The sequence below is a fragment of the Oxyura jamaicensis genome, chromosome Z (genome assembly GCF_011077185.1).
Source record: "Oxyura jamaicensis isolate SHBP4307 breed ruddy duck chromosome Z, BPBGC_Ojam_1.0, whole genome shotgun sequence".
Classification (NCBI taxonomy): domain Eukaryota; kingdom Metazoa; phylum Chordata; class Aves; order Anseriformes; family Anatidae; genus Oxyura; species Oxyura jamaicensis.
This window is the reverse complement of record NC_048926.1, coordinates 56,382,650-56,390,761: the sequence shown is the minus strand read 5'-3', so window position 1 is coordinate 56,390,761 and position 8,112 is coordinate 56,382,650. Positions and strand designations below refer to the sequence as shown.

General features: G+C 39.4%; 1 non-coding gene across 1 annotated transcript; it reads left to right on the top strand.

The window, feature by feature from the left end:
• Positions 1-325: 325 nt before the first annotated feature.
• LOC118156793 lies at positions 326-483 on the top strand. Its single transcript, XR_004746446.1, has one exon. It is a non-coding gene; the product is annotated as a U1 spliceosomal RNA (small nuclear RNA).
• The last annotated feature ends 7,629 nt before the right edge of the window (positions 484-8,112 follow it).

The window sequence follows — 8,112 nt, the reverse complement described above, 5'->3', positions numbered from 1 at the left end:
CTCCCCCACGAGACCCCCCCTTTTATTGCTGAGTGTGACATCAGGTGTTATGGAATATCCCTTTGGTTGGTTTAGGTCAGCTGCCCTGGTGATGTCCCCTCCCCATCAATTGCCCACCCCCAGCCTGCTGGCTCCTGGGGGGCTTGCCCTTTCTTTTCTGGCTAATGAACCTGTAGAACCCCTTGTTATTCTTTGCATCCCTTGCCAAGCTCAGTTCCATCTGTGCCTTGGCTTTCCAGATCCCATCTCTGCCTATCTGAACACCATCTCTGTACTATTCCTAGATCTCCTGGTTTTGGCTAGGATAGAGTTAATTTTCATCCTAATAGTTGGCAGGGGAGACATCAAAATCAGGCAGGTTATTTTCCCATAGTGAGGCTCATTCCCTGCACTCCTTTGTGCTGACCCCTTTGATTTCTCCAAATGCGGGAAACTGACTGCATAATTTGTGGTAGTGGAGGACTTTGTTTATGCTTTCCCCTGGTCAAAGGATTGTTGTGGTTTAACGTGGCAGGCTCAGCACCACACAGCCATTTTCTTACCCTCCCCCCCTGCGGTGCAATGGGGGAGAGAATTGGGAAAAAAAAAAAAAAAAAAAAAAAAAAGTAAAACCCTGGGGATTGAAATGTAGATAGTTCAACAGGACATAAAAGAAAGAGAAATAATAATAACAATAATGTTAACGATAATAGTAAAATAATAATAATTTGTACAAAGCAAGTGATGCACAATGCAATTGCTCACCACCTGACTGATGTCCAGCCAATCTCTGAGAAATGTTCCCCTTCTCCCCCCTACCCTGGACAGCCACCTCATATTAATTGTTCAGCATGATGTCATTTCATGTGGGACATCCTTCTGACCAGTCTTGGCCAGCTGTCCTGGCTGTGTCCCCTCCCATCTCCTTGTGCACCCCAGCCTCCTAACTGGAAGCACAGCCACAGAAGCTGGAAAGTCCTTGACTTAGTGTAAGCACTGCTCTGCAACAATTAAAACATCGGTGCATTATCAGCATTATTCTCATCCTAAATTCAAAACACAGTGCTTAATGAGCTACTAGGAGGAAAATTAACTCTATCCTAGCCAAAATCAGGACACTAGGCCACATGACCCTGTTTCCACTGCCTGTGCATTTCTTTCTTTTGCCTCAGTTTGACTCAGCTATCCTGGTTGTCTGCCCTCCCTGCCCGCCTTCTTACACAGAGGAATGGAGAGTTCTTGTGCTCTTAAAAAAACATCATCAAAGAGTCGCCAGCTCTGTTCAGCTCCTTTGTCCCTGATGATAATGTTCCAGGGGGTCTCATCCACTAGGTCTTTAAATAGCTTGATGTTTGCTCTTCAGAATTTAAGGGTTCTGACTTTGCTCTTAGCCAGGCCCATACTCCTTGAGATCACAAACTCAGCCATTGTGCGGTCACTGCAGCCTATACTGTCTTCAATCTTAACTTCTTTAATGGATTCATCTGCACTGGTGAGCACCTGGTCCAGTAATTCTTCCGTGGTTGGTTTGTCTAATACCTGTACCAGGAGTTTATCTTAAATGCACTCCAGGAGTCTCCTGCATTGCTTACATCCTGATGAATAACTTTTCCAGCAGGCATCCATGTGGTTGAAGTCCCCCATCAGGATGAGAGTGTGTGAGTGTGATGTTTCTTGTGGTTGATGTAAGAAAGCCTCATCCACAGGCTCCCCTGGATCAGGTGGGTTGTATTAGACCCCAAACACAAGGTATGTTTTATCAGTCTGGTCTGTTACTTTTACCCACAAACTCTCAACCTGTCCATGGCTGTTTCTCAGAGGCAGCTCTTCACAGTCAATCACTTCCCTAACATAGAGGACAACACCCCTGCCCCTCCTTCCCCATCTCTCTCATCTGAAAAGCTTCTAGTCCTCTATTCGAGTGTTCCAGTTTTGTGATCTGTCCCACCATATTTCCATGATAGCAATTAGGACATGTTTGTCTAATTGCACTATAGTTTCCAACTCATCCTGCTTGTTTTCCCATGATGCATGTGTTGGTTTAGAGGCACATCAGCTGGGCTATTAGTCGCATCACGTTTCCAGAAGAACCCTAGTTGATTGCTTTGGGACAGTTCACAAGTATTTTACTGTTGCTTCTTAAACTGACAATGTCCTCAGGTTTGCTTCCATCACTCAGAGATGTATCTCCTTCCCCTGCTGCATCTCATTTAAAACCCTCCTGATAAGCCCAGCCAGCTTACTGCCCAGAACACTTTTGCCCCACCTGGTCAGCTGTGGCCCATCTGGTGTCAGCATGCCTGGTCCCTCAAAAGTGTGTCCAAGGTTGTAGAACCCAAATCTTTGGGCACAGCAGCAGCCTTGTAGCCAATCATTCACATGGTCTGTTCATCTTCCTGGGCCCCAGTCACCAACTGGGAGGACAGAGGAGAACACTACTTGCACTTCTAACGCTTTTAACATCTTTCCAAATGACATAAACTCCCTTCTGATAACTCAAAGTCTTCTTGTTACAGCCTCATTTGATCCTACATGAAAAAATACAAAGGGGTGGCAGTCTTTGGGAACCACCAGGCTTGGTAGCCTCTTCATAGTATCACAAATATGGGTCCCAAGCAGGCAGCAAACCTTTCTGGAGCGATTATCTGGACTGTGAATGGGAGTCTCAGTGCCTCTCAGAGAGGAGTCTCCAATTGCTAACACCCTTCATTCCTTTTCTGTGGCACTGGTTCTGATTCAGGTGGGAGATTGAGCCACCTCTGTGTGGTTGGTCATTCTGAGGTCTTTACTATTACTCCTGGAGTCTCCTCTCCTGCCCTACAGCGTTATCTGTTATGTGGGGGCCCTTCAGGGACAAGGGGGAGATTCCTCCTACGGCTCTGAGCAGAGACAAGGGTCCACTCTTCCTTGTCCTGTGAGTCTTTCAAATGTTCAGTGTTGGAAGCTTGTTTACTTTCCCCTTGCCAGTACTTAAGGGAGGGTTGTAGCTCTGACTGTGTCAGCATATAATACCAATATCTTTGGCTCAGATTCCTGGGTGTTATGTTGCCCGGTGAGCTCCTCTTGCAACAAAGCCACCTGTTTGAAAAGTTCATCCAGCTGGGCACACTTACACTCACTTAAACCCCACACTTAAACCCTCTGCCTTCAGGACATGTGGGAACTTCCAGAAACTGGAGATCCCTGAAACTGAGGGTCTGGACAGCTCTTTTGGTCCTTGGGAGGTCTGTGGATGGGGAATTCACAGCTTCTCTGGGCAACCAGGTCTAGGCAACTGTTCAAGGACAGGTTGGATGGGGTTTTGAGCAACCTGATCTATTGGTGTCCCTGCCCATGGCAGGGGGTTGGAATTGGATGATCTTTAAGGTCCCTTTCACAGAATCACAGAATCACAGAATCACAGAATAGTCTAGGTTGGAAAAGACCTCCAAGATCACCGAGTCCAACCTCTTCTCTAACGATAACAAATCTTCCACTAAACCACATCCCTAAGCTCTACATCTAAATGTCTTGTAAAGACCTCCAGGGACAGTGACTCAACCACTTCCCTGGGCAGCCTATTCCAGTGACTAACAACCCGTAAAGAAGTTCTTCCTAATATCCAACCTAAACCTCCCCTGGCGCAACTTTAGCCCATTCCCCCTTGTCCTGTCACCAGGCACATGGGAGAATAGACCAACCCCGACCTTGCTACAGCCTCTCTTGAGGTACCTGTAGAGTGCAATAAGGTCACCCCTGAGCCTCCTCTTCTCCAGGCTAAACAGTCCCAGTTCCCTCAGCCACTCCTCATAAGACTTGTTCTCCAGACCCTTCGCCAGCTTCGTTGCCCTTCTATGGACTCGCTTAAGCACCTCCATGTCCTTCTTGTAGCGAGGGGCCCAAAACTGAACTCGATCCCCTCGATGAACATCGATGAAGATGTTAAAGAGGACTGGTCCCAGTACTGAGCCCTGGGGGACTCCACTAGTGACCGGCCTCCAACTGGATTTGACTCCATTCACCACAACTCTCTGGGCCCGGCCATCCAGCCAGCTCTTAACCCAATGAAGTGTATGCCAGTCCAAGCCATGAGCAGCCAGTTTCCTGAGGAGAATTCTGTGGGGAACGGTGTCAAATGCCTTACTTTCAATCTTACTTTCAATCCAAACCATTCTATGATTCTATGTATTGTACTTCATGTACACACAGACACAGAGAAGTAGAATCCCTGTAAGGAAGGTGTCATTCTCAAGGCTGTTTATTAGAGCTAACACAATAAGAAGATGATAGAGGTAATCTTATGTCCCTGAGATGCTGGGAACCCCAGGCAGTGTGGCATCTAAGGACCTCTGATCCATGTTGAGCAGGCTTGGTTCATAACATAGTGAGCCTTTCAGTCAGTTGAGCTACTATATGATTTTCTGACAAGAAAGTAACTCACAAACAATAATTTATCAATCAATATAGACTTTATCTTGCAAATCAGCCATTAAATATTTTCTGATTATATCAAATATATTTTATTGCTTGATTTGATTAATTTATTTTCAGAATAATTTATGAAATAGTTCATGGTCAATGAATTATAAAAGTAATTCACTGGAGGTATTTACTAATCATGATTCAAGTGACTGGTTGTTTTTGACTGGAAAGAAAACAGGTGCTGTTTCTCTTCTTCATCCAAAAGGGTAATATCTAGACAACATTATTCATGGATATCTGCATTGTTAATTTATTTTCTTCATGTACTTCCTGATATCTTCCTGAAATTTACTCTTCTACACAAACATCTGTTCTACAAAACTCATGCACATGTTATTTAAATAAAATGTATGAACATGGTGGCAACTACAGTAGAAAATCAGTTTGGAAGTGCATACAATGTTCTCAGTGATACATTACTAGTGATATTTTTCTAGTAAATTCAAAGGTTTCTGTGCAAAATTCCTTATTAACATGTTTAAAAGAATACATACAGGATGAGTTTGGAAAACAGTAAATGCCATCATCTCTTGCCTTAAAACTGGGCTAAAGCAAGTACAAGAATAGAGTTATGGAGAAAAGTGTAAAATGTCATAACATTTTCTATTTAAAAAATCAATAAATAAGACACACACACACACACAAAAGTTTTCTATATCTTCTATTTTTGTCCATTTTTTGATTAAAAAGACAAAGTAATGATGTTCAGCATTCATGTTTTGTCTTTAAACAACTTTGGAATTGACTTCTGCTCACAGGCAACTAGGCTACCATTTAACTGCAAAATTATTTCTCAGGCTCAACCACACTTATGCATAATGCCACAGCAGTGTCCCCAGCTTCTTTGTTAATTACCTGCTGCACTGTCATTACATATCACAAAACTTCCAAGGATGAAGCAGTTCAGAATTTAATGGATATCAAATGGCATTACTGTTATTTTGATTTTTTCATTATATTTTATGACAAGGTCACTGACCTTACACACGATCTTAAATCTACATTTCAACATACATTTTTCAAAATGTAAACAATCTGGACCTTACCTGACAGCCACATTAGAATATTATTTGCACATGACACAATACTGTCATCATCCTAGAGATTTACCCAATTATTTTTGTCTTCATTTCTGATAATTTAGAGACTTAGCTTCATTAAAATTAAATATTTGATTTTTATAACCTAGCTCTTGGTGGGGTGGAGAAGCTCTACTCTATCATATTCATGTATCACAGGAATTCGTCTAAAACAGGGAGACGCTAGATCAGGATTTCTCTCAACAAAATTATTTATTCTTAATTATATTTTTCTGCCTAGAAGTTTCATATGATCAGAGGTTTAGGATTTTCTAGACAGATAACAATTTCACCGGCAAAATAGATAATTCCTTGTTGCAAGTTTACCAAACCCCAAATTGTACAGTTAATTTTACATATACTTAATTGGTGGGTGAATTTGAATGTACATGAGAAGTTATGTATTCTGAGTTTCAGTTGGTAATATATATAACATTTTTTTTTTTCATGCTCCTGTATTCCTGGCTACTGATAGAAATTTTCACTTAATCATATTCCCCTGCAGTTAACTAATACAGGTGAATGGAAAGGATCACATAGTCTTTCCTTGTCCCAGTGCCAGATGAAAATAACCGAAGCAGTTATTTTCATCACTTTATTGAATCTGCTGATTCTAATTGCTTCATTTTATCACAGCCATTTAATCATAAAACTGAGAAAGCTGAACAAGTGAAAAAGTGATGATAGTATGTAATTTTGATTTTAATCACACAGGTATCTAGTGGTTTAATAAAGATGTAAAACTTAAAATCTTTTACATCAATTAAGAAGGACAATTTTCAGTATCTCCAGTTTAATAATGTTCTGAAAAATATTTTTAACAAATTATACTATTATTATTATGTACATTTATTTTATTAGCAATGCACACAATGTCTGTTAACAATTCCTGAATTATGAATCTATCTGAAATGTTATTGAAGTGTTTTCTAGTAGACTGCACCAGGAGTTATTCAGAAAAAAAAATAGACTTGAACAAAAAAGGAAGCATTATTCGTATATACACACAGAATTAATAATTAATACTTCCCAAGCCAAAAAATCAAATGGAAAGAATTGTCCAAGAGAAAACCTTTAGTGCAACAGTAAATTGGTCTTCATTTAATATTCATCACAGATTTAACCTTGTAGGACTCCTTAAAACTCACTGTGACTGATATAAAATGGTTACTGGCCTGCTAGTCAGAGGTTTTGTTTGTTTGTTTGTTTGTTTGTTTTTCTATTTTTTTCCCTCCATTTTTGATTGTTTGTTTGTTTGCTTGCTTTAGTGGTTCTAGGACTTGCTTAAGGCAAACTACTAGAAGCCTCTTATTGTAGAATTAAATGTTTAAATGTACTCTTTAGCAGGTTATTTATATGGTACTTGTGTACTTCACATATACTTATTTATCTTCACAAAACATCTGTAAGAGGAATGGCATTTTCATGCCATCATTATATTTTAATGGTAATCTGAGACACAGAGAAGGGGACGAAAAGTGCAAAGTCATTCAGAATACCCTGTCAGAGATATAGGACCTGATTTTACAGAATACTTGGCATTTTATAAACCTTCAAATTCAAAGAAAAGTTCAAAGCAAAGATCTTGTTCAACAGTTTTGCAAATTAGATTCCAGGTCTCATGTCAAAAACTCAGAAAATGAGGAACATATACCTACTAACCACCTTAGAAAAATGTGGTGTAAATGACTTGCTTGTCTTCACACAACATGTGCAAGAGGAACATGTAGAATATGATCCTGCAAGGTTCTGATTTACCTGATTCTATGATTTACCATCCTGTTAAACTGTGGTTACATACAGACTTAACATGACAAATCTTACCTCCAATGATTAAAGTTTGGCAAAATTATAAGCAAGTGGAAACAGGGTCTTGTAATATAAAATGTCAGTTACCTGTATGATTAGCAATGCTTAGAGTTCAGATTTAATAAATAAATAAATAAAATTAAAATCTGGCAATGTTCAAAATAATATCAAGGTTCTAATGTAGATTAATCTATTAAAAATCTAAATTCACCTAACGAAGGCAGCAAATACCAGAATGCCTCATTAATAATTGAAAGTTAATGAAGTATAGAAAAAGATCCATGAATGACAGAATCACCGAATGGTTAAGGTTGGAATAGACCTCCAGAGGTCACCTGGTCCAAACAATCTGTTCAATCAGGGAAAATACAATATAAGGAGGTATCCTAATCAGGCATGCAAATTCATTGGTAATGCATGTCAGAGTGAAAACACTGATTTGGACCTGATTAAAAATATATATATAGATGTATTTAAGAAAAAAAAAAAAAAAAAAAAGTTTAAAAATTATGAAAAGACTGCTCAAACAAGTAATTACCTCAATAAAATAAAAGATTGAAAATGGAAGTGAAGAACCTAGTATTTAGAAAATAACTATCTTACATAAAATACATATCCACATCCGCTCGTAAGATTATAGTGTAACGTGTAGATGTAGTATAGCTCTGCACATTCAAAAATGAGTTAGTTTCTGAAAAAAAAGAGTTACTCTACTTAAAGTTTTTTGATTAGAAAAAAAAAAAAAAAAAGAAGAAGAAGAAAAAAAAAGAAATAATTTAACCAA